A 27,672-nucleotide genomic window follows, 5' to 3' on the forward strand; every position below is an offset into this window, starting at 1 on the left:
CCAGGTGTGAGCCACGGTGGCAGGGCTTCTGGCACTGAGTCTGACCCTGTGGTGCAGAAGGGTGGGACGGAGAAGAGGAGAGCTGTTGTCATTGGAGACTCTATAGTCAGGGGAGCAGACAGGAGATTTTGTGGACGTGGGAAAGACACCCGCATGGTTTGTTTCCTCCCGGGTGCCAGGGTCCGGGATGTCTCTGACCGGGTGCACGACATCCTGGTACGAGAGGGAAAGCAACCAGAAGTCGTGATACATGTTGGGACCAACGATATAGGCAGGAAGAGGGATGAGGTTCTGAAGTGTGAGTTTCGGGAACTAGGCAGAAGGCTGAAGAACAGGACCTCAAGGGTGACGTTCTCAGGATTGCTGCCAGTGCTACGTGACAGTGATGGTAAGAATTGGAGGAGATGTCAGTTGAATGCATGGCTGAGGAGTTGGTGCAGGGAGCAGGGTTTTAGATTTTTGGATCATTGGGATTTTTTCTGGGGAAGGTGGGACCTGTACAGATTGGATGGGTTGCACCTGAACTCGAGGGGGAGCAATATCCTTGCAGGTAGGTTTGCTAGCATGGTTCGGGAAGGTTTAAACTAATTTGCAAGGGGGATGGGACCCAGAGCAGTGAAAGAAGTGCATGGAGTAAAACCAGATCTAACATACAGAGAGGCTTTGAGGAAAGAGAAGCAGAATAAACGGTGTAAAGACAGTAAGGTAGAAGGGCTGAAATGTGTGTACTTCAATGCAAGAAGCATCAGGAACAAAGGTAATGAACTGAGAGCTTGGATACATACATGGAATTATGATGTAGTGGCCATTACAGAGACTTGGCTGGCACAAGGGCAGGGATGGATTCTCAATATTCCTGGATTTCAGTGCTTTAAAAGGGATAGAGAGGGCGGAAAAAGGGGAGGAGGGGTGGCATTACTAGTCAGGGATACTATTACAGCTACAGAAAGGGTGGGTAATGTAGCAGGATCCTTTTTTGAGTCAATATGGGTGGAAGTCAGGAACAGGAAGGGAGCAGTTACTCTACTGGGGGTATTCCATAGGCCCCCTGGTAGCAGCAGAGATACAGAGGAGCAGATTGGGAGGCAGATTTTGGAAAGGTGCAAAAATAACAGGGTTGTTATCATGGGTGACTTTAACTTCCCTAATATTGATTGGCACCTGATTAGTTCCAAGGGTTTGGACGGGGCAGAGTTTGTTAAGTGTGTCCAGGACGGATTCCTGTCACAGTATGTGGACAGGCCGACCAGGGGGAATGCCATACTAGATCTAGTACTAGTAATGAACTGGGTCAGGTCACAGATCTCTCAGTGAGTGAGCATCTGGGGGATAGTGACCACTGCTCCCTGGCCTTTAGCATTATCATGGAAAAGGATAGAATCAGAGAGGACAGGAAAATTTTTAATTGCGGAAAGGCAAATTATGAGCCTATAAGGCTAGAACTTGTGGGTGTGAATTGGGTTGATGTTTTTGCAGGGAAATGTACTATGGACATGTGGTCGATGTTTAGAGATCTCTTGCGGGATGTTAGGGATAAATTTATCCCGGTGAGGAAGATAAAGAATGGTAGGGTGATGGAACCATGGGTGACAAGTGAGGTGGAAAATCTAGTCAGGTGGAAGAAGGCAGCATACATGAGGTTTAGGAAGCAAGGATCAGATGGGTCTATTGAGGAATATAGGGAAGCAAGAAAGGAGCTTAAGAAGGGGCTGAGAAGAGCAAGAAGGGGGCATGAGAAGGCCTTGGCGAGTAGGGTAAAGGAAAACCCCAAGGTATTCAATTATGTGAAGCAAAAAAGGATGACAGGAGTGAAGGTAGGACCGATTAGAGATAAAGGTGGGAAGATGTGCCTGGAGGCTGTGGAAGTGAGCGAGGTCCTCAACGAATACTTCTCTTCGGTATTCACCGATGAGAGGGAACTTGATGATGGTGAGGACAATATGAGTGAGGTTGATGTTCTAGAGCATGTTGATATTAAGAGAGAGGAGGTGTTGGAGTTGTTAAAATACATTAGGACAGATAAGTCCCCGGGGCCTGATGGAATATTCCCCAGGCTGCTCCACGAAGTGAGAGAAGAGATTTGCTGAGCCTCTGGCCAGGATCTTTATGTCCTCGTTGTCCACGGGAATGGTACTGGAGGATTGGAGGGAGGCGAATGTTGTCCCCTTGTTCAAAAAAGATAGCAGGGATAGTCCGGGTAATTATAGACCAGTGAGCCTTACGTCTGTGGTGGGAAAGCTGTTGGAAAAGATTCTTAGAGATAGGATCTATAGGCATTTAGAGAATCATGGGCTGATCAAGGACAGTCAGCATGGCTTTATGAAGGGCAGATCGTGTCTAACAAGCCTGATAGAGTTCTTTGAGGAGGTGGCCAGGCATATAGATGAGGGTAGTGCTGTGGATGTGATCTATATGGATTTTAGTAAGGCATTTGACAAGGTTCCACACGGTAGGCTTATTCAAAAAGTTAGAAGGCATGGGATCCAGGGAAGTTTGGCTAGGTGGATTCAAAATTGGCTTGCCTGCAGAAGGCAGAGGGTGGTGGTGGAGGGAGTACATTCAGATTGGAGGATTGTGACTAGTGGTGTCCCACAAGGATCTGTTCTGGGACCTCTACTTTTCATGATTTTTATTAATGACCTGGATGTGGGGGTAGAAGGGTGGGTTGGCAAGTTTGCAGACAACACAAAGGTTGGTGATGTTGTAGATAGTGTAGAGGATTGTCAAAGATTGCAGAGAGACGTTGATAGGATGCAGAAGTGGGCTGAGAAGTGGCAGATGGAGTTCAACCTGGAGAAGTGTGAGGTGGTACACTTTGGAAGGACAAACTCCGAGACAGAGTACAAAGTAAATGGCAGGATACTTGGTAGTATGGAGGAGCAGAGGGATCTCTGGGTACATGTCCACAGATCCCTGAAAGTTGCCTCACAGGTGGATAGGGCAGTTAAGAAAGCTTAAAGGGTGTTAGTTTTCATAAGTCGAGGGATAGAGTTTGAGAGTAGCGACGTAATGATGCAGCTCTATAAAACTCTGGTTAGGCCACACTTGGAGTACTGTGTCCAGTTCTGGTCACCTCACTATAGGAAGGATGTGGAAACATTGGAAAGGGTACAGAGGAGATTTACCAGGATGCTGCCTGGTTTAGAAAGTATGCATTATGATCAGAGATTAAGGGAGCTAGGGCTTTACTCTTTGGAGAGAAGGAGGATGAGAAGAGACATGATAGAGGTGTACAAGATAATAAAAGGAATAGATAGAGTGGATAGCCAGCGCCTCTTCCCCAGGGCACCACTGCTCAGTACAAGAGGACATGGCTCTAAGGTAAGGGGTGGGCAGTTCAAGGGGGATATTAGAGGAAGTTTTTTTACTCAGAGAGTGGTTGGTGCGTGGAATACACTGCCTGAGTCAGTGGTGGAGGCAGATACACTAGTGAAGTTTGAGAGACTACTAGACAGGTATATGGAGGAATTTAAGGTGGGGGCTTATATGGGAGGCAGTGTTTGAGGGTCGGCACAATATTGTGGGCCGAAGGGCCTGTACTGTGCTGTACTATTCTATGCTCTATGTTCTATGTTCTTATATATTTAAAAACCGTTTTAACCAAGAATGGTATGAAATAGGAACTGTATTGTTTTGCTGTTGTTGCTTTGTTGCTTGTTGAGTTTTGTTGTGTTCCGCGTTGTTCTGCTGAGCATTGTGGGTAGGTTATGTTGATACAGGAATGTGTGACGATTCTTGCAGGCTTCTCCCCAGCACACCTTTGGGTGTGTTGGTTAGCAATGTAAATGACACATTTCATTGTATGTTTCAATTTATAGCACTGTGCAAAAGTCTTAGTGACCCTCGATTTTTTTAATATTGTTTTAGATGGTATGGGCTCTACAGAGCCCTGATCTTAACAGCATTGAGGCTGTCTGGGATTACCTGGAGAGACCGAAGCAAATGAGACAGCCAAAGTTTGAAGAAGAACTGCGGCAAGTTTGCCAAGATGCTTGGAACATCCTACCAGCTGTTTTTCTTATAAAACTGCATGACAGTGTACCTTAGAGAACTGATGCAATTTTAAAGGCAAAGGGTGGTCACACTAAATGTCAATTAGATTTTGTTTTATACTGTTTACTGCTCTTTATGGTAATTTTTTTTGACATTTAGAAACTTTTTATTTCATTATTTTTGAAAGCATCTTTGCTTTACAGAATTGTTTTACATGTGCCTCAGATTTTTGCACATTTCTTTACACTGGGATAAATTAACTTGAGTATTGCGTCTGGAATCTTGAATCTAATGAATGTAAACATGGAAATCTTTTACCCTTCTGATCACTGCTGTCTATGAAAAATAATTCCACTGCCTGGTTACAATTACTACTGTGTTAAAATAGAAAAGGATGAAAATATCTAGGCCGAGGTTATTAGACTATCCTTCAGTGATCAAACATGCACTTGTGAAAGGTAATTATTGTAGCACCAGCTAACTCTAAGGTAAGGAAGATAGCAAAATATATCACAGATAGAGTACAGGCCAAGGATGGCTAGTGTTGATTCAAAGATTAAAAGATTTATTATCAAAGTATGTATCTAGTATACAACCCTGAGATTCATCTTCCTCACAGACAGCCATGAAACAAAGCAACACCATGGAACTTGTTCAAAGAAATATACCCCCCAGATCCAAAAAAAAACAAATCATACAAATGGCAAAAAGCACGAGTGAAAAAAACACAGAATATTAAACACAAAATCAAAAGAGTTCAGCATATTCAGTGCAGCTCAATTCAATTTAGTGTTCTGTCATTCACTATCTGCTGCTCAAAATTACACAAAATAGCAGCAAAAAAGGAGTGACCAGAAACCAGAAACACACCATAACGTGAACTACAGATTCCAATCCACACACTGTATTGATTAAACCTTGGACACACAACTCTGGCACCATCCTCTGGCAGCACCGAGGGAGAAAGAGACCATCTGAATGTAGGGACCTTCTTTCAGCAGCAGCAAGTGAGAGGCTGGTAGATGGCACCTAAACTCCCTTGCCTTCTGCTTTCGTCTCGATGACTTCAATCCTTCTCAGAGCTTTAATCCATCATGGACTCATGCTTCATCTCCAGGGTTCTTGACCTTGAGGCCACACACTTTCCAGAACATCCTCACAGGCAGCAAAGTGCCATATTGCTCAATTGGCCTGAAAACACATGACCAAAAATGTAAATCACAGGCTCCAACAGCAGCGGAAACAAATTTGAGAGAAAAAGAAGATGTAACAGAAGTGATATAGGTAGTTTCATGATCCATCTGCAGGATGTCACCCTTGGTCATGTTGTTAGCTGGTGCCATCTTCTCCTGCTTTAGTAGAACTGCTGCCTCACAACTAAAGGATTCAATACTAACCAAAAGTACTGTTTATGTGGAGTATGCATGTTGTCTATGAAGTGTACCTTTCCTCTGAGTCCTCTGCATTATTCCCACATTCTGAAGACTTATGAAGACTCTATATTAGACAATATAAGATGACTCAAACCCAACTCCATCTGTGGAAAGCCATTAATGAAAGAAAACAGGGTCATAAATTGGGGGACCACTTCATCCAGCCTCTCTGCTCCATCCTCCACAAGCAGAACTTCCTGATGGCCCAATGTTTTTATTCTCATTTCCATTTCCATTCCAACATGTTGGTCCATGGAGTCCTCTTGTGCCAAGATAAGGCCAACACATTATATTCCATCTGGGTAGCCTCCAACTTGATTGCATGAATATCAATTTCTCATTCCAGGAAAAAAAATATTTCCCTCCCTTTTCCTCTATACCCCACTCTGACCTTTTAACCCTTCTCACCTGCTTATCACTTCCTCCTGGATTCCTGTCCTATCAGATTCCTTTCTCTCCAGCCCTTTACCTTTCCCACCCACATGGCTTCACCTATTACCTTCCAGCTATCCTCCTTTCCCTCCCCCCATCTTTTTATTCTAGCATCTTACCCCTTCAGTCTCAGTCCTGAAGAATTGTCTCAGCCGGTAACATCGATTGTGTTGCTATGGGTTTCCAATGACTAAGTTGTGTCAGGAGAACCACTAAACTAACCCGTAAAAATTGAGATCTAACCATTTACTTCTTTCCTTACTTTGTCGATACTGAGGAAATAGTGACGTACTTAGCATTCCAACTCTGACATTGTGACAACACACACTAAATGCTGGAGGAACTCAGCAGGCTAGGCAGCATCTATGGAAAAGAGTACAGTCGACATTTTGGGCTGAGACCTTTCAGCAGGACCCTTCAGACATTGAGAAATTTTTTTGTTCAAAGATTGGTGAAAATGTGGAAATTTTCTACATTTGGGAGTCATTGAGGTAAGCAGTATTTAAGCATTAAGCAAAGTCTACTAAACATATGAGCAAGTTGAGCAAGATAAGAGTGGAGGGATATTAATAGAGAGAAGGGGAGAAAATGGTCTACAGATCAATTACATTGAACAGCCCAGTTTTATGCTTTAAAGGTCTATTTAATTATATGTAATATTGAATTTGTGTAACAAAAACATCTGTCTCCCACAGCTATGCTAAAAATGTAACGTACAACTATCATTTCCCAATGAAAACAAACTGAATTTACAACTGGAGCCTACTTCTATTTTGGTCTGTTTCACACCCACATTCTGTGTTTTCTTGTGGCTGTAGTGAGTGGAAATAGCATTTCATGTGGCCTGTGCTAATAGAGCTACTCAAAAGCTTAGGAAAAGCAAACTTGAAATGTTTTGGAAGAGCAATCAGTAAAAGGCCAATTACAGATATAGATTTAAAATCCATTTCCTGTATGAGCAGTCTTATTCTAGTTACTTGCATCTCCGGACAATGTCTCTAATTTCATAATGAGTCTGAAGGTTTCCTGTTATCCTCTCCCTTGGTGCTGTCGGTGGGTGGTGCTGGAGCAAGCTTTAATCAACCCAGACTATAGATTTGGACTCTAAATCAAGTTTATGATGTGTTCTAATTCTTCTAGTTATGGTCGCTCTTTTTTGTTGCAACACACACACACAAACTGCTGGAGGAATTCAGCAGTCCAGGCAGCCATCTATGGAAAAGAGTTAACAGTCGACATTTTGGGCCGAGACGCTTCATCGGGAACTCCTTTCCGCGGATGCTGCCTGGCCTGCTGAATTCCTCCACCATTTTGTGTGTGTTGACTGCAGATTTTCAGCATCTGCAGATTTTCTTCTGTTTGTGGTTGTTTTTTTGTTACTGCTTTTGGGTGACCTTTGAATTAGGGTGGCCTGCAGATAATGAACACTGAGCTGAACTGAAATATGCCTATTGATATTATGCTTTATATCCTGTGTTTTTGCTATTTTTTTGTTGTTGTTTGTGTGACTTTTTTGTGCATGGGCGGAGGGGTGTTTACTACTTGCTGTTTTTTGAACGGGTTGGTTCCATAGTTGTTCCTTGTTTCGTGACTCGGGGGAAGACAAATGTCAGGGTTGTATACTGCATACTCACTTAGATAATAACTGTTCCTCCGGACCACAGTACACCTTATATCACACACAGCACATAAACCAAAATATTATACTATAAATAAGTTAATAAAATATAATTCAAGTTGCATGTAGTAAAACACAGCACAGGTAAACAGTAATCAGCTCGCTGTCCTAGTGATGTACATAGAACATAGAACATAGAATAGTACAGCACAGTACAGGCCCTTCGGCCCACAATGTTGTGCTGACCTTCAAACCCTGCCTCCCATATAAGCCCCCACCTTAAATTCCTCCATATACCTGTCTAGTAGTCTCTTAAATTTCACTAGTGTATCTGCCTCCCAGGCAGTGCATTCCACGCACCAACCACTCTCTGAGTAAAAAACCTTCCTCTAATATCCCCCTTGAACTGCCCACCCCTTACCTTGAAGCCATGTCCGCTTGTATTGAGCAGTGGTGCCCTGGGGAAGAGGCACTGGCTATCCACTCTATCTATTCCTCTTATTATCTTGTACACCTCTATCATGTCTCCTCTCATCCTCCTTCTCTCCAAAGAGTAAAGCCCTAGCTCCCTTAATCTCTGATCATAATGCATACTTTCTAAACCAGGCAGCATCCTGGTAAATCTCCTCTGTACCCTTTCCAATGCTTCCACATTCTTCCTATAGTGAGGCGACCTTGATGGTGGCAGGGTATTCATTCGTCTCACAGCTTGAAAGAAGCTGTGACCCAGTCTGGCCGTCCTAGACCAGACGTTTCTTTACCTTCTTCCTGATGGTAGTAGGTCAAAGAGATTGTTGTGATGGGCGATAGGGAATCATCAACAATAATTCAGGCCGTTTGTCTGCAACACTCCCCGTAAATGCCACAAATAGGGGAGAGGGAGACACAATGATTCTCTTGGTGGTTTTTAACTGTCCTCTGTAGGATCTTGCAGTCTGATGCTCTGCTGCTTCCGTACCACACAATGGTGCAGGCTGACAGGACATTCTTGATGGTGCTCTTGAAGAAAGCTGTTAGAATGGTGGCAGGGATCCTTACACGTCTCAGTCTCCACAGAAGGTGTAGAGGATGTTGTGCCTTCTTCACTAGTGAGCAGGCGTTGTGGTCCCATGTTAGATCATCAGTTATGTGCACACCAAGGAATTTTGTGCTCTTCACTCTCTCCACAGCAGATCCATTGATGTGCAATGGAGAATGGTCAACCTCTGCCTTCCTGAAGTCAACAATCATCTCTTTTGTCTTGTGCGTGTTGAAACTCAGGCTATTGTTCTCACACCATTTGACAGGCCTCCCTATCTCTTCTCTGTATGCCAACTCATCATTGTTGCTGATGAGATCCAACTGCTGTAGGATCATCAGCGAACCTGATGATGCGGTTTGAGCTGGATCTGGCAGTGCAGTCGTGAGTCAGCAGCAAACTGAGCACACAACCCCTGGGGGAGGGGATGATGGGAATCAATGCTCAGCATGATGGAGCTTGAGATATTGCTGCCAACTTAGACCAAAGGGTCTTTTCGTCAAGAAGTCCAAGATCCATTTACAGAGAGGGGTGTTGAGTCCCAATGTGGACAATTTAGCAATCAACCTCTGAGTGATGATCATGTTGAAGGCCAAGCTCAAGTCAATGATCAATATCCTGGTATACGAGGCATCATCTTCTAGGAGAGACAGGATGGACTGGAGGGCTGAGGCTATGGCATCATTAATGGACCAGTATGAGTGGTAGGTGAACTGGAAATGGTCTGCACAGTAACTGGTAAGACAGTGATGAGTTTAGGCAGGAGAAAGTGCTGACCCTGGGTCACAGCCACATGAGTAAAATGTATTTCAAAGTCTGTAGGAAAATGTATTACTAGTCTTAAACTAACTCAGTACAGGGAAACATACTTGTAGCAGGTGTGTTGGTGCATGGCTAAGTGGTTAAGGTGTTCGTCTAGTGATCTGAAGGTCGTTAGTTCGAGCCTTGGCTGAGTCAGCATGTGTGTCCTTGAGCAAGGCACTTAACCACACATTGCTCTGCGATGACACCGGTGCCAAGCTGTATGGGCCCTTGGACAACATCGGTGGCGTGGAGGGGGAGACTTGCAGCATGGGCAACTGCCAGTCTTCCGTACAACCTTGCCCTTGCCTGCGCCCTGGAAACTTTCCAAGGTGCAAGTCCATGGTCTCATGAGACTAACGGATGCCTAAAAATAATTCTAATAAACCAATACCGCTGCTGGCGATCTAGCACAGGTTGTTACCCTTGGTTGACATGCCCTCCAATCACTCCAGTAATGATGTTCCAAAAGTTGAAGAACTGAATTCGATCTTTTATTAGCAACTAGCAAAACATACAATCTTGAACCGATGAAACTTAAGCATAATTAAGCATAACTAAGCGATCAATAAAAGATTGACACATGGCGGTTCCCAAAATAAAACTAAACTGCCCAGAACAAAGCACAAATACATTACTTATTCCCCTTGCTTTTACCATGCTCCCACTCACCTCGTTACCAAAGAGAATCTCAGATGACTATTTGTTTGCAGTTATTGTTTGCATTATTTGTTTTTTTTGTCTCTGCACTCTAGGTGTTTGATGGTCTTTTTTTATGGGTTCTTTTGGGTTACTTTGTTTCGTGGCTGCCTGTTGGGGGACAAATCTCAAAGTTGTATAATATGAACGTACTTTGATAGTAAATGTATTTTGAAGTTTGAACTTTGAACTTTTAATCAATGAACCACACAGAATACAATACAGGCAGAAAACAAGTGCACGGCTGCTGCGAATATGGTCTTCATTTGAAGTCTGCAAGGTAAGAATTATTCAATGGATATTCTTGTGGTGGAACAGGATTAATATATTCTGCATAATATCACAGGGAACAGAGTGCTAATATTGATATAAACTAAATGAATCAGATAATACCTATTTGCACATGGATTAATTCAGAGTGCAGTCTGAACAAGGAAAATACGAACACTTCAACAGTAAAATTCAGTCAGTCAAAATTTAAATTCATCTGAAGTCAGTAAGACTAAAATAAGTGCTAATACCATATATCCAAAGTGAGATAAGTCAATAGGTCTTTCATATTTTACGATTCTTTTCACTTTACCTTACCCCGATTACTTTCTCACAATAAAATGCTTCCTCTCATATCCTCTACTTCTTCAAATGTTTTTCCTAGTCCTTCAATACTACTCCCTCCAGGCTTACTGCTACCCTCTCTTGGCATCCTCCGAAGGGTAAGTGGAGGTACTTGTGTTGTGTATTTAATATTTCAATAATAATTGAAAGGAGGAGGAGAAGATGGCGGCGTGACGCAGCTTGCAGCTGCCGCTCCGGTGAATGATATCTGTAATCTGTCAAGTAGGGTACCGTGAATAATTCAGATTTGATGGAGACAGACGTGAGAGTACGGAGGAACATCTGGAGAAACTTCTGAATTGCCCGCTTCGCTGCTGCTGCTACTGTGTGATCCAGAATCTCCGGAGCAGAGGGGCTGAATCCTCGGCTTTGCTTGTTTCGGCGGCTGGGGCTAGGTCGTAGGCGCTCGGCAGAGGATGGCACTCAAGAGGCTGTATTGGAGGAGCTGGTCGGAGACTGGAAGTTTTTGGATGGACGGGCTCGGTGTCTGCTGTGGTCAGCTGCTTCCAAGGCATCGGCAGTTGATGGTGCCTGGAGGTTTATGGCAGGGAGTTTCTCCCTTTTGCCTCCTGCTATCGGGGACTCGGGAGTCGATTGTGACTTGAGACTTTTTTTTACCGTGCCCATGGTCTGTTCTTTATCAAATTATGGTATTGTTTTGCACTGCTGTAACTATATGTTATAATTATGTGGTTCTGTCAGTGTTAGTCTTTGGTTTGTCCTGTTTTCTGTGGTATCACTCTGGAGGAACATTGTATCATTTCTTAATGCATGTATGCATTTCTAAATGACAATAAAAGAGGACTGAGTGTTCTCATAATTTAATCTAAAAAAATTGACCAATATTGTGAATATATTGTTTAATTAAGAATTCTTTGCTGTTTACATAATGCATTGCTGTTTCTATGTAAGAGTACGTAAATGGCATATATCATCATGCCACCACATGATACATGTGGGCCTCATTTTTTGAAGTGAAAAGTGAAGTTAGACTCACATTCCTACACAGTGGAGATTGCATCTGATATCATCTGGAGATGACACATCGATCAGTTGAGGAGAACAGAGTCAAATGTTGGAGAGAAAGTTGTCCGGAGCTGTCAGAACTACTTCCTGCAGTCACAGAGCCATTTCCTTCAACCACCATGGAGTAGGCCCATATACCTGAAATTGTTTCACAGCCACAAGTCTCTCCTGCCAGGCAGAGTAACCCCTCTTGTCAGGAAAGATGTTATCCCACAAGAGTAAGAAATCCTTCACAGCAATTAAATCTTGAGGCCTGAATGGGATAATTTAAATTCTTCTGTGCTGTGAATGACTGTGTATATAGTTGACATACATTCTATACTGACTTTGAGTTTATAGCTAAACAGGGAGCAGTGTTGTTTAATATTTCGGTAATATTTGAGTAGTATTGTAAATATATTATTTGATTAAGCATTCTTTGTTGTTTACAGAATGCTTTGGAAGTTATATGTAAAAGTGTATAAATGGCATACGTTATCATGCCTAGGTCTGGGTGATATGTGCGCAGCTTGCTTAAAACAATGTTAGACCCCCTGCTTTTTGTATTCCTTTCAATTAGTTTTTATGTTTTGGAGTTACAGAACTGAACAAGTTAGATCTTTCCCTTCTGCCTCATCATTTTGATGGTGTGCCCAACCTGCTCACCCCACTCCCTTCCACTGTTCTGCCCCTCCCCTCCCTGTTCTCTCCCTCTCTCCCCCCTCTCCATTCCCTTTCTCTTCCTCTTTGACCTTCCACTCCTTCTCTCCATCTTCCCCCCATCTCCCCCCTCCCCTTCCATCCTATCACCTCCTTCACCATCTCTTCATTCTCCTCATCCCCTGTCCCTCAGCGTCTCTCCATCCCCCTCCATCCCCTCCACGTCCTTCTCCTCCACTGCCCTCTATACCTCACCCCCTCCTCCAACCCTCCTGCCTATCAAGGACAATATAAATAACATCCACAGATATCCCCCATATCCACTATGCAAGTCAAACTTTCAAATAGTATTTGATTACATAAGACCTGCTCCTTACACTCTATGTCATTTTCCTATGATTACATGAAGATGTTCACTATAATAACCAGCCTATATTTCCCCATCAATTCCAGTAATAACCTGACCAAGTGCATGAGAATAAACAGCTTCTGTTTTCTTTTCTCATCTTCCTTGAACAACAGAGATTTGTTCAATGTTCTAAACCAAAGAGTTTCCAGTATTGATGCAACACCTCAGTCTAAAACATCAACACATTCCTTTTGCCTACGCAGATACTGCTTGACTCACTGAGTTCTTGCAGCAGTTTAATTGCTGGCAAGTATTCAGTATTTGGTTGGTGGGGTGGAGAAACGCCTCTACCAAAGGAGGTGTAAGGCGCTAGCCTGCAGGTCACCCTTGGGTAAGGTGTAGCACTTGCTTAGCCTTCCCGATCAGGGTCATGTGAAGCCATGGGAGCAAGTGATGGATGGTGCATATCACAAGTCCTGGTTATGTGCCCACTGACGCCAGGCAGACAATCTCTGAAGAGTATTGATAACTTTTGGGGTCACCTGTCTTGTAAAGAGACTGCCCAGAATAAGGTAATGGTAAACTACTTCCGTGGAAAAATTTGCCAGAACAATCATGATCAAGACCATAATTGGCTATATCATATGACACGGCACATAATGATGATGATGATTCAGTATTTGGAAACATTTTTTCTCTGGCTTAATCATTGAAAGAAATGACTTTAATCTGGGGATACCTGGTGGACAGTTCATTTTACCACCATCATCCCCAAAATATGTCACTAAAGATTCATTTTCTGCATTCCCATTTAGACTTCTTCCCTGCAAATCTTGGTGCTGTTAGTGATGAGCATGGTGAAAGTTTTCACCAAGACAGGGGGGTCATGGAGAAATGGTATCAGGGTAACTGGAATCCATCAATGCTGGCTGATTATTGTTGGACACTCAAGTGAGAAGCCTCAGACACTGAGTACAAATGAAAATCATCAACAAAACATTTCCAGTTTAGTTGAAATGTTGCAAAGTTTAGCACTGTTACACAATTAAATACATTATATTCAATGAAAGTTAATTTCCTGTTTCTCCAACTTCCTACATGATACAAATAGTCTGACATTATATTTGTGTTCAGCTTCAAGCGGTCTATCATAAACAGACCAAAAAAATTCAGAAGAAGCAACATTTTTGAAAAAAATTGTTGTCTAGTGTAAGTCAAATCAAGTTTAATATCATTTGACTATATACATGCATACTGTCAAATGAGACAATGTTTTTCTGAACCAGAGTGTAAAGCACTATAGTACACATAGTACCTGTAACACATAATAAGTTATGAAAGTAAGGATAAAACCTACAGATGGATTACACATAAATAAACAAACTTAAGTGCACAAATTATATATTGTAAGGTACAGAACAGATTAACCGACACTTTGAATGTGATGTGGCAGGGAGCTCAGAAGCATATGGTCCGAGGGATGAAACGTTTTTCCCATCTTAACTATCCTTGTTTTCATGCATCAGAGATTCTTGCCTGGTGGTAGAAAGTCAAAGAGGATGCTGGATGATTTGGTTGGATCCTTGTTATACCAAGAGCCCTCCATATGCAGCGCTCCTGAAGGATGGTAGGGAGACCCCTATGAACCTCTCAGCTGTTCTCATAGTCCATCGTAGGGACTTCTGGTCCAATGCTCGGCTGCCCCCATACCAGATGGAAGTGCAACTTGCCAGGACCAGTAAAATTAGAGCTACAGTTAAAATGTATTGAAAGTGTTATTCGTTGACTTAATCCTCTAGTATAAATAATTTATTCTGGAGATATATCCACTGCTTAACATTTAATATTTTACCACAATTCTCTCCAGCAAATCAGATTTTGGATTAGATCTAGAATTGTTTCTTCCCCTGTCAAGAATTAGACTTCACATCCTGTAACAGTGTCAACAGATCATACTTAACGGATGACTTTATCTCATATCAGGGGCAGCCATCATCCTCTCACAGAAGTATACATTTGAGGTCTAGCAGATTTGACATCAATGTTGGGAAAACGTGGCAGCTCTGCTGCGTGTGGCCCGTGCAGATCAGGGAGTCAGCAACAAGAGAAAGGAAAGGCAAGTCAGGGGTTAATATTTCTAAAGACCTCCAGCTGTACTGTGGTGCAATGGAGGAGACAGTGCAGAAGGCCTGAAACAGTAGATACCTGGCACTTAATGAGAGACCCAGAAGAACATTTCTGCTGTTACTAACCCTATTAAAGACAAACTTTCATTTGCCAACAGTAACACTCACAAAATGCTGGAGGAACTCAGCAGATCAGGCAGCACCCATGGAAATGAATAAACAGTCAACGTTTCGGGCTGAGACCCTTCTTTTGGACTGGAGAGGAAGAGGGAGGATGTCAGATTAAAAAGATAGGCAGGGGGAAGGAGGATGAGCTGGAAGGTGATAGGTGAAGCCAGCTGGGTGGGAAAGGTAAAGGGCTGGAGAGGAAGGAATCTGATAAAAGGGGAGAGAGGACCATGGGAGAAAGGGAAAGAGCAGAGGCACCAAGGGAAAGTCATAGGCAGGTGAGCGGAGCTAGGAGGCCAGAGTGGGGAATAGAAGATGAGTGGAGGAGTAGAGAATTTTTTTCCTCAAAAGGAGAAATCAATGTTCATGCCATTAGGTTGCAGGCTACCCAGATGGAACATAAGCTGTTGCTCCTCCACCCTGAAGATGGCCTCGTCATGGCACAAGAAGAGGCCATGGACTGACATGTTGGAACGCGAATGGGAATAAAATAACCTTGGAATGTTGTTTACTTCCACACTGACTGGTAGTGGGATACAGTGTATTGGGGCAGTGTGATGGAGAAGTCAAACCCATTGGGTTAAATTATTCTGAAAGCTCAACCATGCTGTGAGGCAGTGTTCACTATTTACTACCTGTTTCCCCAACACTAATGAGTAGGAACATACAAAATTGACAGAGCTAGGAGGAAAAAAGCTGTAATCCAGAGCCTAATTTCCTCCAAGAAGACCATAACTGGTTTGGAGGCTTGTGTGCATCAATGCCCAGAGAGCTATGTTGGCTGGAGTCAGGGCTTTGAGTTTTGGTTCTTGGTAGGGTCACCCATGCTAAACAAGTCAAAGGGTAGAGGCTAGTCTAAGGGTGGTCCACAGGTCCTCAAGGTTCAGGGGTCAGCTCAGGGCTAACAACCCTGACTGGTAAAACAAAATTGTTACCAAAAGCAACAATGGAGAATCCTTCCACATCTGTGTGCGATGGTATTCCTGAGTCTCCACCCAGGACTTGCATGATTGACCATAGTGAAAACCGAGCTACAGACACAAAGAGGCCCTGAACACTGCCAGAGATAGAGGACCTTCTTTGCTGCTCTAAACGCCAGTGGCATTACAGGCAGTAGAATCCCTGATTTGTCTGTTTTTATTCTTTAGTGGTTGTGATACTGCTTGGGGTTTTCTGCGTCATTTCAGAATGAACCACATTGTAGCATTCTGGAGACGCAAACAGACCCGACTGAGATTGTGGGATTTCCTCACTTAGGAAAGCAAATGAGCTTCAAGGGACAATCTGGTCATTTTCGCAATTATGATTAACTGATAATTAGATTTCAATAAGCAATCCAGAATACTAACTTTTTAAGACCCAGCATGAAAGTGCAGTTCCAAAGAAAGCATGACAGAGCCTCTACTTCCTTAGAAGTTTGCGAAGATTCCGCATGACAACTAAAACTTTTAGTGGAGAGTATATTGACTGGCTGCATCGTAGCCTGGTATGGAAACACCAATGCGCTTGAACAGAAAATCCAACAAAAAAAAATACTGGATGTGGCCCAATATATCATGGGCTAAGCCCTCTGAACCATTGAGCCCATCTACACAAAATGCTGTCGAAGGAAAACAGCATTTATTACCAGAGACCTCCACCACCCAGGATATGCTCTCTTCTCAGTACAGGAGTCTCAGGACTCACACCACCAGGTTCAGGAACAGTTACTACCCCTCAACCATCAACCTCTTGAACCAAAGAAATAACTTCACTCAACTTCACTCAACTTCACTTGATCTATCATTGAAACGTCCCCACAACCAGTAGACTCACTTTCAAGGACTTCAGCTCACGTTCTCGATATTTATTGCTTATTTATTTATTATTATTATTTCTTTATTTTTGTATTTGCACAGTTTTTTGCCTTTTGCACACTGATTGAACATCCAAGTTGGTGCAGTCTTTCATGGATTCTGTTATGGAATTATTGAGCACGCCTGCAAAAAATGAATCTCAGTGTTGTATATGGTGACATATATATACATCAATAATAAATTTACCTTGAACTTTGAACAACAGCTTTAAACTCAGGACTTGGATCATCTAGGCATCTGAATTTACAAATCCAGTATTTGAATTACTGCACTCAAAGCAGGGTCACATATTTCATCCTGGATGGTAGAGCACTGGTTAAAAACCTGTGCTGTTTTGTGACACTGCAAAGTTTTTAAAAAAACATTTGAGCTCTTTGTGTGAGGGGGTGGTTCATACACCAATTATTGACCATCTATTACAACAATGTCTATATTTCAAAAACACTTGAAAAAGTGACTGTAAAATATTTGAAATTCCTCAGGGCCAAGAAAGATACTATATGAATGTAAAACTTCCTTAAAAATCTCTCCAATTTGCAAGTGCTTCAAGTATCAGGGAAGATTTGTTCATTCTATGCCAATTTTTCTTTTAATTTGCTTAATTTAACTGCTCTGTGCCAGAACCAATTTGAAACATTTGAGATAAGTTAGCTTTGAGCTGATGTCTCTCAGTAACAGGTTAATTACTTGATTGATCAGTTTATCTGTGGTTCTGCTTCCAGTAAATGGGCAACTATGTACACCAAGATTGAATAAATTTGGGTTTATCCACTAAAGATTTCTTTTGAGCCTTTAAAGATTGTGGTGGATTATGTAGGCTGTGTTCAGGAGTAGTGAGCTGGAGTTTAAATTTCCAAGACTGGCGCTGTTAAATTTTTGAAGACAAAGTTTTCAGAAAAGGCAGGAAGTGGTGAGGGAAAGGGCGGCTGAATTCTCACCTGAAGGTGACCCTTGTGTGGAAAGATCCAGATGTTCCTGCAGTCCAGCAAGTCAAACTAGTTGGGTAGTTTGACTATTTTTGAGAAAGATACAGCACGGAATAGGCCCTTCTGGCCCTTCGAGCTGTGCTGCCCAGCAACCCATCAATATAACTCTCGCATAATCACAGGACAAATTTCAATGACCAATTAACCCACTAACCACTTGTTTTAGGATTATGGGAGGAAACCATAGCACCAGGAGGAAATCCATGTTCACAGGGGGAGGAACATTCAAACTTGCTTACAGAGGACGCCAGAATTGAACTCTGAAGTCTGATGCCCTGAACTGCAATAGCATTGTACAAAGCGCGAAGCTACTGTGGCACCCCCACCGTTGTATCACAGTCCAATAACTTCTGAGTCTGAAACTTGAAGTAATTGTGGTATTGATCCCAAAAACCTGAGTGCAAGATTTTTGAAATTGCAAGTGGCTTCATGTATACAGTGTACTAAAGGAACTGTGGGAAGGCCCTCTGTTGGAAGAGGTCAATCATGGATATCGCATCATAAGCCAGGGCAGTACGATATGGAGAGCAAAGTGTTGCCCATGCAGCAGGTTCCCCCTCTCCATACAGCTGATGAATCCAAAGGAACGGCAGACACCGATACAGTTTGGCACGAGAGACATTGCAGAAGTTGCCAGTCAGCATTGATATCAACATAAGACTGCCTTAGGGACTTCAGATGTGGATTTTTTCTTGCGGTTTACTCCCGAAGCCTTCTCTGTGCGTGGGTATGGCAGCAAGCCAGCAGAGGTTTGAGATCAGAGATTTCCTTCTCCTGGGTGAGCTGCCAACCATGGCTAATGAGCCTCATTTGCCCAAAATAACTAGTCTTAAGGCACCAGAAGCCCACATTTTCCCCTTCTTCTGTCAGTAGAAACTATTCTGCCAAGTTTAGTAGTGAAGCCACACATGAAGGGCAGGAACTGAACTAGGTTGTCTGAGGCTTTTGAGATGGATGCCATTGGGAACATTTAATACATAATGGGAGCTTATCCCCACTACCCCCCCTGGCTATGACAACCTCAAGGAACCTAAAGACATAACTATACCCCTTGGACTGCTATACCATTTGTTAAAATTATGATTTGTTATCTTGAAGCTCAAAAGTTTGTGAATTCTGTCCCATGCTTCTCTCTGCACCAACCTTTTTTGGCTCGAACTTGCATTAGTAGCAGATGGGAAGCAATGCTTTGACCTCTTGTGCTTGTGCTGACCAAGGGCTCAATTTAACTAACCCCACTTGTTATTCCCCCCACATTCATATCAACACCCCCCCCCCCCGCCCCCAGTATTTGTTATTTACAACAGAAGCTCATCATCCTGCCTCTGGGAGATCGTGTGTCCCATGTTAGAAGTGAACATTGGCCATTGGAAGTGTGAGTCAGAGGCTATATTAAAATTCAACGTAAATTTTATTTATCCAAGATGGGTTTAAATGCTCTACCTTCACCTGGGATTCAGTTCAGCTCACATTTATGGATGAAGGAATCTTCTTGCTACCAAATTTATAAGAATTCAATGTGGCAATTACCTTGAGTCAGACAAATTAGTGGATGTGAGTTTACAGCAAAAGTTTGACCCAAGTACTATTGGCATGAAGTGAGTCTGCAAGGAAGATTAAATGCAGTGGGTGATTATATCCAAGGCCATGGCAAGTGAAGTGGGGGAGTATTTCCAAGGCCATAGCAAATGAAGTGGGGGAGTATATCTGAGGCCATAGCTGATGATAATCTGGAAGGTCTTGCATTTACACAAAACTTTTCCCATTTATGACCCATGAGGAGCTTACTGAAAAATTCTGTTTGAGCAGGAAGTCTGAACCAAAGGTCTATAATTTACTGTAATTAATTTAGGGCATTGCTGTTGGTAATTGCTGAATGCAAAATAAGATGAATCATATGTCTTTATCATTGTATAAGCAAAATCTTAAAGTAACAAATTTCAGTGGTAAAATTAACAAGGAAAAAGAGTTACACTGATGGCAGATTTGTTTTCTGATTTCTCGCTATTTTCGTTTCACATCTTGCCCAGAAAGCTTTAACTCCTCTGGAGTGTAGTTTCATTCAGGAGTTCTCAAACTGGGGTCCATGGACTCCTTGCTTTTTGGTATTGGTTCATGGCATAAAAACGGTTGGGAACCCCTCATCTAAGTTAATTGCTCAGCACTAGTCCTCCCAAATACTCTTTTGCACATGATCATCTGCAGTGCCATACCACTGGAAATGAGCTTCATAACAAGCTTGATTCTACCCTTACTCGACATCTACACATGAGCACCCTCTAACATGGAGCGATCAATTACACAAGTACCTGAAACCCTCGGCCCATCTGTCTCCTCCACAATCGTGTCTAAGGAGGCCAGGAATATGATGTCCTTGATTGAAATTCAGCTCCTCAACCAAGATCAAGATTTGAACTTCAGAATCAGAATCAGGTTTAATGTCACCGGCATATGTTGTGAAATTTGTTAACTTTACGGCAGCAGTAAAATGAAGTACATGATAAATAAATATAGAGAAAAAAACAGAATTGCAGTATATATATGTGTTAAATAGTTAAGTTAAAATAAGTATGGCAAAAAAATACCAGAAATAAAAAAAAATGTGAGTTGGTGTTCATGGGTTCAATGTCCATTTAGAGATCGGATAATAGAGAGGAAGAAGCTGTTCTTGAATTGCTGAGTATGTTCCTTCAGTCTTCTGTATCTCCTTCCCAATGGTAACAATTAAAAGAGGGCATGTCCTAGGACCAACCTCATAATCTCCTTCAAACATTGAAAGTCTTCTCAATATCTTCATACTTCTCTGATGATTCTCAAGGGCACCGATTAATTTTACCTGACTTTGAATAGATCACTTTCCTTCAAATGGTTAATTAAGGATGGCGTAAAAAAGACCCATCTGAATATGTAAGTGTTCATCTGCTTAAATTTTAAGCAACCTATTAGGTCACAGTTTTAAAAAGAAGATTCGATAGAGGTGTACAAAATTATGAGAGGTATAGATAGGGTAAAAAACAAGCCAGTTTTTTCCACTGAGGTTGAGGTGGGACTACAACCAGAGCTCATGAAAGGTTAAAAGTTTAAGGGGAACATAAGGAGAAACTTTTTCTCTCAGAGGGTGGTGAGAGTGTGGAATGAGCAGCCAACACAAGTGGTGCATGTGAGCTCGATTTCAACGTTTAAGAGAAGTTTGGATACATATGTGGAGGGCTATGGTCCCAGTGCAGGTTGATGGTAGTAAGTCAGTGGTCCCTAACCTCCAGGCCTTGAAACATGACAGGAGTGCAGGGGTAACCGGGACGCACCCAGCACATCTTTCAGAAAAAAGCCGAAATAAACAAGCTAATTAATTAGGTGCCACCCAGCATATAAATGTCGGCCCAGATCAGAGGCGATTGCTGCAAGTGAAATCGGCAATTGCCTCTGACCTGGGCCGACATTTATGTGCTGGGCAGCACCTAATTAATTAGCTTGTTTATTTCGGCTTTTTTCTTAAAGATGTGCTGGGTGCGTCCTGGCTACCACTGCACCACTGCATTCTTCACGGCCTGGTATCGGTCTGCGGCCCGGAGGTTGGGGACCACTGCAGTAGGCAGTTTAAATGGTTCAGTAAGGACTTGATAGGATGAAGGGGCTGTTTCTATGCTGAACTTTTCTATGACTCCAAGTAATATTTTTGTCCCAGTCCCTGCAAATATTGCAAATATCAGTTCAAAGATTTCTGCTATCTTTCACATTATCTTTTTCTGATTGTAATATTGTTCATAATTTCAAATACCTATTTCCAGTCACCTTATACACTTCAGACAAAAATACACACCAGACAAAGAACGTAGTTTTAGCTTGCTTTAAAGTGCACTGTTTTAGATTAGCTGTTATGATAATTGGAGTCAAATGCATTGATCCACTTGGTGTCAATTAACTAATAAATTAGCTCTTAATACATGAAACTCCTGAGTCAGTCAAGGCAGAATAAATTAATTTAGAATAACAAAGATAATCTTGAACATAAATTCACCTTGAAAGTAATGAAAAGAAAAATCAAATGAAGTACAAAAGGGACTGTCAGTTCCCTACTGTTCAAGATAAATTTTATATTTTTGTCTCATGGCTATTAATGTGAATGAAATTATACTTTTTTAGAATAGCAGTTTCTTAGAAACGGTGAATGAAGTACTTCTCCCTTTCTATTCAGTATGCCTGAAGAAGGGAATAATCTTTTACATCCTCATTTCTGTATAAGTGAAGGTTATTCAAGGCCTCATTGTCAGTATGCCCAGAATTGACTCTTTATTGCAGAAATTAATTTCTTACTTGTTCATTTCCTTTTTTTAAGTTATACAGCCTGAATCCACAGCAGCCAAACAATGGGTGCCAATTTGCTATAATGGCCATACATGACTTTAATGCAATTGTCCCTCTGTTATATTGGGCAGGCTAGTTGCTATGAAAGGAAAACGTTGCTACTGTATGTGCTAGATAATATGGGCTAGAAATGGGTGGCAGAGAAGCGTGGCTGTTAGTGTAATGCTATTACAGTGCTGGCGACCCCGGTTCAATTCCCACTGTTGTCTTACTTGCTGACGGCCCTTTACACGGCTGGCATTTAGGGCAGCAATGAAGGTTCTCCATTCCTATTGATGCTCAGAGCTTCCTTCATCGTGTCAATGGCTTCCTCCGGTTTTCGCTGCTGTCAGTCATGCAAGTTCCGGGTGGAGACTCTCAGGAATACTATTGCAGTTAGATATAAAGGATTTTTCATTGTTGTTTCCATAACAGTGTTGTTAGCCTGGAGCTGAACCCCCATAACTGGAGAACCGGTGGACCACTCTTAGTCTGGCCTCTACCAGTTTGGCATGGTTGACCCACCAACAGCTAAAGCATAGAGCAGTGACTCCAGCCATCATAGGTCTCTGGGTCATTGAGGAATGCAAGCCTCCAAATCACAACAAAATTGAGGTCCTCTCGGAGGAATTCCCACTGCTGTTCTTTAAGGAGTATACACATTCTTCCCGTGACTGTATGGGTTTCCTCCATGTGCTCTGGTTTCCTCTCACATTTGAAATACATATCGGATAGAAGGTTAATTGGTCACATGAGTGCATTTGGGTGGTGAGGGCTCGTTGGGTCGGAAGGACCTATTACCGTGCTGTATCTCTAAACTAAGTTAAATTAAAATTCAATCTTGACTGCTGTATTAAATATTTTGTCCTCTGACTCTGAAATCTAGTTGATTCAAGTTAATGTGGTAAGTATTATACTTAGAATGATTGTAGGATCAGTGCTTAGAAAGAGGTGGAGATGTCCTGAAAAATCATCCACTGAATATTTACAGTAGTGACACTTTGGAGGAGAAAAGTCATCAATTGTATCAGCTTTTCTTTTGGATATAAATGTTTGAATTTTAGACAGGATTGGTTGATAAAGCAGAAAGAGGTAAAAGTGACCTAATAGAAACTTTATGGCTCTGTCATGGGCACTAGCCAGCCCAGCATCCGGAACACCTTCAAAAGGTGGTGCCTCAAAAAGGCAGTATCAATCATTAAGGAGCCCCATCATTCAGGACATGCCCTCTTCTAATTGCTACCATCAAGGTGGTGGGACAGGAGCCTGAAGACACACACTCAATGACTGAGGAACAGCTTCTTTCCCTCCACCATCAGATTTCTGAATAGACAATGAATCCATGAGCACTAACTCATTATCCCCCTCTCTTTGTGCACTACTTACTTAATTTAATTTTCTTTTTTGTATAAACTTACTTTAATTTTCAGTTTTTCATCATGTATCATAATGTAATGCTGCCGCAAAACAACATGTTTCACAACATACAGTATGCCAGTGATATTAAACCTGCTTCTTCTGATTCTAACATTTTATATGAGATATGGGACATCAGTGGATTTAGAAGTAAAGAGAACCTTCTGTTCTCTTCCTTTTCCCGCCTTCCTGAAGCATGATCAATTCTAGCTTGTCCTCTCTTTCCATCCGTTCCCCCCCCCCCCACTTCAGCTCAAGTGTTCAACTGTGGTCATTTTCAAAACTTTTGATACCATGCCAACTTCAAATATAATTTTCCTATTCCTCTCTTTTTGAAACAAAATCTGTCCTAAACTTTCCTCTATTCACCTGAAACAAAAATCCTCTGGTGTTGGCCATTGCCACCTGAGGAAAATGGTGCCAGCTGTTCACTTTCTTTATGTCTTTCATTATCTTATACATGCTATCAAGTCACTCTGAAGAGAAAAGCTCCAACTCACTCAAATTTTCTACATAAGACATGTTCTCTAATCCAGACGGCAATCTGGTAAATCTTCTCTGCACAATCTCTGCAGCTTCTACATCCTTCCCATGATGGGTCGACCAGAACTGAACACAGTACTCCAAGTGTGGTCTAAGCAAAGTTCTATCATGTTGTAACATTACTTTGTGGCTCTTGTCTTGAACTCAGTCCCCTAACTAATGAAGGCTGACACAGCAAAAGTCTTCTTAACCACAGTATCAACTTGCACAACAACTTTGAGGAAACATCCTCCCCCACATCCACTCTATCTAGGTCTTTCAATACTCAATTAGATTCACTCTTCTAAACTCCAGCAAGAATAGGCCCAGAGTCATCAAACTTTCCTCATATGTTAACTCTTTCTATTCCAGAATCATTCCTGTGAACCTCCTCTGGACTCTCTCCAATGCCAGCATATCTTTTCTTAGATAAGGGGCCCAAATCTGCTTTCAATACTCCAAGTGAGGTCTGCGCAATGCCATACAACCTTACTTGTGTACTCTAGTTCTCTTGAAATGAATGCTAACATAGCATTTGCCTTCCTTACCACCGACTCAACCTGCAAGTTAGCCTTTTGGGAATCCTGCACCAGGACTCTCAAGTCCCTTTGTATATCAGATTTTAAAAAATTTCTCCACATTTAGAATGTAGTCTGCACCCTTATTTCTCTGACCAAAGTGCATCACTATATACTTCCCTACCCTATATTCCATCTGCCATTTCCTTGCCTGTTCTCATAGTCTGTGTAAGTCTTTCTGTAGTCTCTGCTTCCTCATCACTACCTGCCCCCTCCACTCATATTCATAGCATCCACAAACTTGGCCACCAACTTCATTATCCAAATCATTGATGAAATTGTGAAAAGAAGTGGACCCGATACCAATCCTTGCAGAACACCAGTCACTGGTAGCCGACCAGGATAGGCCTCCTTTATTCCCACTCTTTGGCTATTGCCAGTCAGTCAATCTTCTATCCATGCTAGTATCTTTTCTGTAATACCATGGACACTAATGTTGTTAATCAGTCTCATGTGTGGCACTTTGTTAAAGGCCTTCTGAAAATTTAAGTAAACAATATCCACTGACTCTCCTTTGTCTATCCTGACTTTTATTTCCTCAAAAATTTCAACAGATTTTTCAGGCAAGATTTCCACTTAAGGAAACCATGTTGACTTTGGGCATGTGCCTCAAAGTACCCTGAAACCTCACTTTTAATAATGGACTAGTATCTTCCCAACCACTGAAGTCAAGCTAACTGGCGTCAATTTCCTTTCTTCTATCTCCCTCCCTTCTTAGAGAGTGGAGTGACATTTGCAAATTTCTAGTACTCTGGAACCATACAAGAATATTGTGATTATACAGGTAGATTGGGAAAATCAGGTTGGTGCTGGATCCCAAGAGAATTTTTAGGATATCCATGAGATGGTTTTTTACAGCAGTTTGTGGTTAAGTCCAACAGGGGAAAAGCAATTTTGGATTGGATATTGTGTAATGAACCAGATTTGATTACGGAGCTCAAGGTAAAGGAATCCTTAGGAGACAGTGATCACAATATCTTAGAATTCACCCTGCAGTTTGAGAAGAAAAAGCTAAAGTCAGATGCATCAATATCACAGTGTAGTAAAGGGAATTATAGAGGCATGAGAGAGGAGCTGGCTAAAGTTGATTGGAACGGAACTCTAGTGAGGATGACAGCAGAACAGCAATGGTTGGAGCTTCTGGGGGCAATTCAGAAAGCACAAGATAGATACATCCCAAAGATGAGGAAGTATTGTAAAAGGAGGAAGAGGCAACCGTGGCTGCCAAAGGAAGTCAAAGACAGCATAAAAGCAAAAGAGATGGCACATTAATGGGAAGTTAGAGGATTAGGGAACTTGTAAGAACCAACAGAAGGCAACTAAAAAGCCATAAAGAAAGATGAAATATGAAGGAAATCTAGCCAATAACGTAAAAGGAAACACCAAAAGTTCCTTCACATATATAAAGAGTAAAAGAGAGGGGAGAGTGGATATCATATCACTGGAAAAGGATGCTGGAAGGGTAGTAATGGGGAACAAAGAAATAGCAGTCGAATTTAATAAATATTTTGCTTTAGTCTTCACTGTGGAGGGTATTAGCAGTATGCCAGAAATTCGAGAGTGTTTAGGGGGCAGAACTGAGTATACCTGGGGTTAGGAAGATCAGTGATCATGAGCAATTATAGATTTCCACCTGGCATCCAGAGTGCATGGATATTTCCCATTCCTTTTAAACTCACTAGTTTAACTGGGAAATTTATTGCACCACTGTATAACACGTAAATAAATGAAATAAAAGTGTGTTTGGTTGTTAATAGAAGTAATATTTAAAACAGCAGAAAATCTGCTAGGCTGGCCCTACCAAAGTCCCCAATGGGCTGTTTGGATGCAATTATTTATTTGTAAGAATGCAAAAAGATGCAATTGTGAAAATCAGGGAATTGCAATAAGAAACTGTAATCTACTGCATTGTTTCCATCTGTATATAGCAAAGTAGGGCTTTCATGTAAAAGTGCTTAAAATGGATCAGTTTAATCCAGATGTAATACATTTTAGGGGACTATAAAATTTTCATTCTTATGTTTGAAATGAGATAATATCACAGCAGAATCTTTAAGAATAATTATTAAAACTGATTCCTTAAGGTTGTTATAGCCAGGTGTGGTAGTGGGGATGAACTCCCAATGGCACACACCCCAGATAGCTTCTGACAACAAAATGCAGCTTCTGGTCTTCACATGTGGCTTAGACATTAAACTTGGAGGAACTCTTTCTAATGGTAGGAGAAGGGGCAAAGGATGATTAGCTGACACTTTAAAACCAGTTGCTTCAGGTAGATGGGGCTTGTCAGCTGTAGTTGGCAACTCATCCAGGAGAAGGAAAACTCTGATTTCAAATCTCTAATGCCTTGTGGCTATATCCACTCATGGAGAAGGCTTCAGGAGTAAACCCAGAGGGAAAAATCTGGCACTGGAGTCCTAAGACAGTCCTACGCTGAGTTCAATGCTGACTGGCAACACAACTCCTGCAATGCGACTGGCGCTGAACTGTATCGGTCTCTGCCGTTCTTTTGGATTCATTAGTTATGTGGAGGGGGGGGTAGCCTGCTACATAGGCAATAGCTTGCACTCCATATCGTACTGCCCTAGCTCGCATATCATGTAAACAACTGGGATGGAACATCTATGGTCGACCCCAACCAATGAAGGGTCTCAATTATTAAAAGGTGCCTGACTTTTGCACAGTACAGTCGTAATTTTATGTATTGCGCTGTAATGTAATACTACCACAAAAAACAAACAAATTTCATGATATATGTGAGTGATGATAAACCTGATTCTGATATGGGTCTCTATTGTGGACTGAGAGTGGGAAGGGGGCAGGGAGAGGGAAGTCATGGTTAGGAAAAGGGGAAGGGAGAGGGGAGGGAGCAGGAAGCACCAGAGAGTCATTCCATAGTGATCAATACACAAATTGTTTGGAATCAAATGACCTTCCCTGGTGTCTCAGGACTGGATGTGTATGCACTCGCGGCACCTCCACCCCAACACTCCGTCTCTGCCAGCGCACCTCCCGTGGCACTCCACCCTCGCTATTCCCAGCATCCTTTGCTC

General features: G+C 42.1%; 1 long non-coding RNA gene across 2 annotated transcripts in view; it reads left to right on the top strand.

Moving 5' to 3' along the window:
* LOC134359407 (uncharacterized) overlaps positions 1-10,194 on the top strand; it is a 156,917-nt gene extending 146,723 nt beyond the window's left edge. For both annotated transcript variants that reach the window (XR_010021106.1, XR_010021105.1), the window contains one exon: positions 3,868-10,194. This is a non-coding gene — a long non-coding RNA (uncharacterized LOC134359407). The remainder of the gene's footprint in view (positions 1-3,867) is intronic.
* The last annotated feature ends 17,478 nt before the right edge of the window (positions 10,195-27,672 follow it).

Source organism: Mobula hypostoma, chromosome 20, assembly GCF_963921235.1.
Source record: "Mobula hypostoma chromosome 20, sMobHyp1.1, whole genome shotgun sequence".
Classification (NCBI taxonomy): domain Eukaryota; kingdom Metazoa; phylum Chordata; class Chondrichthyes; order Myliobatiformes; family Myliobatidae; genus Mobula; species Mobula hypostoma.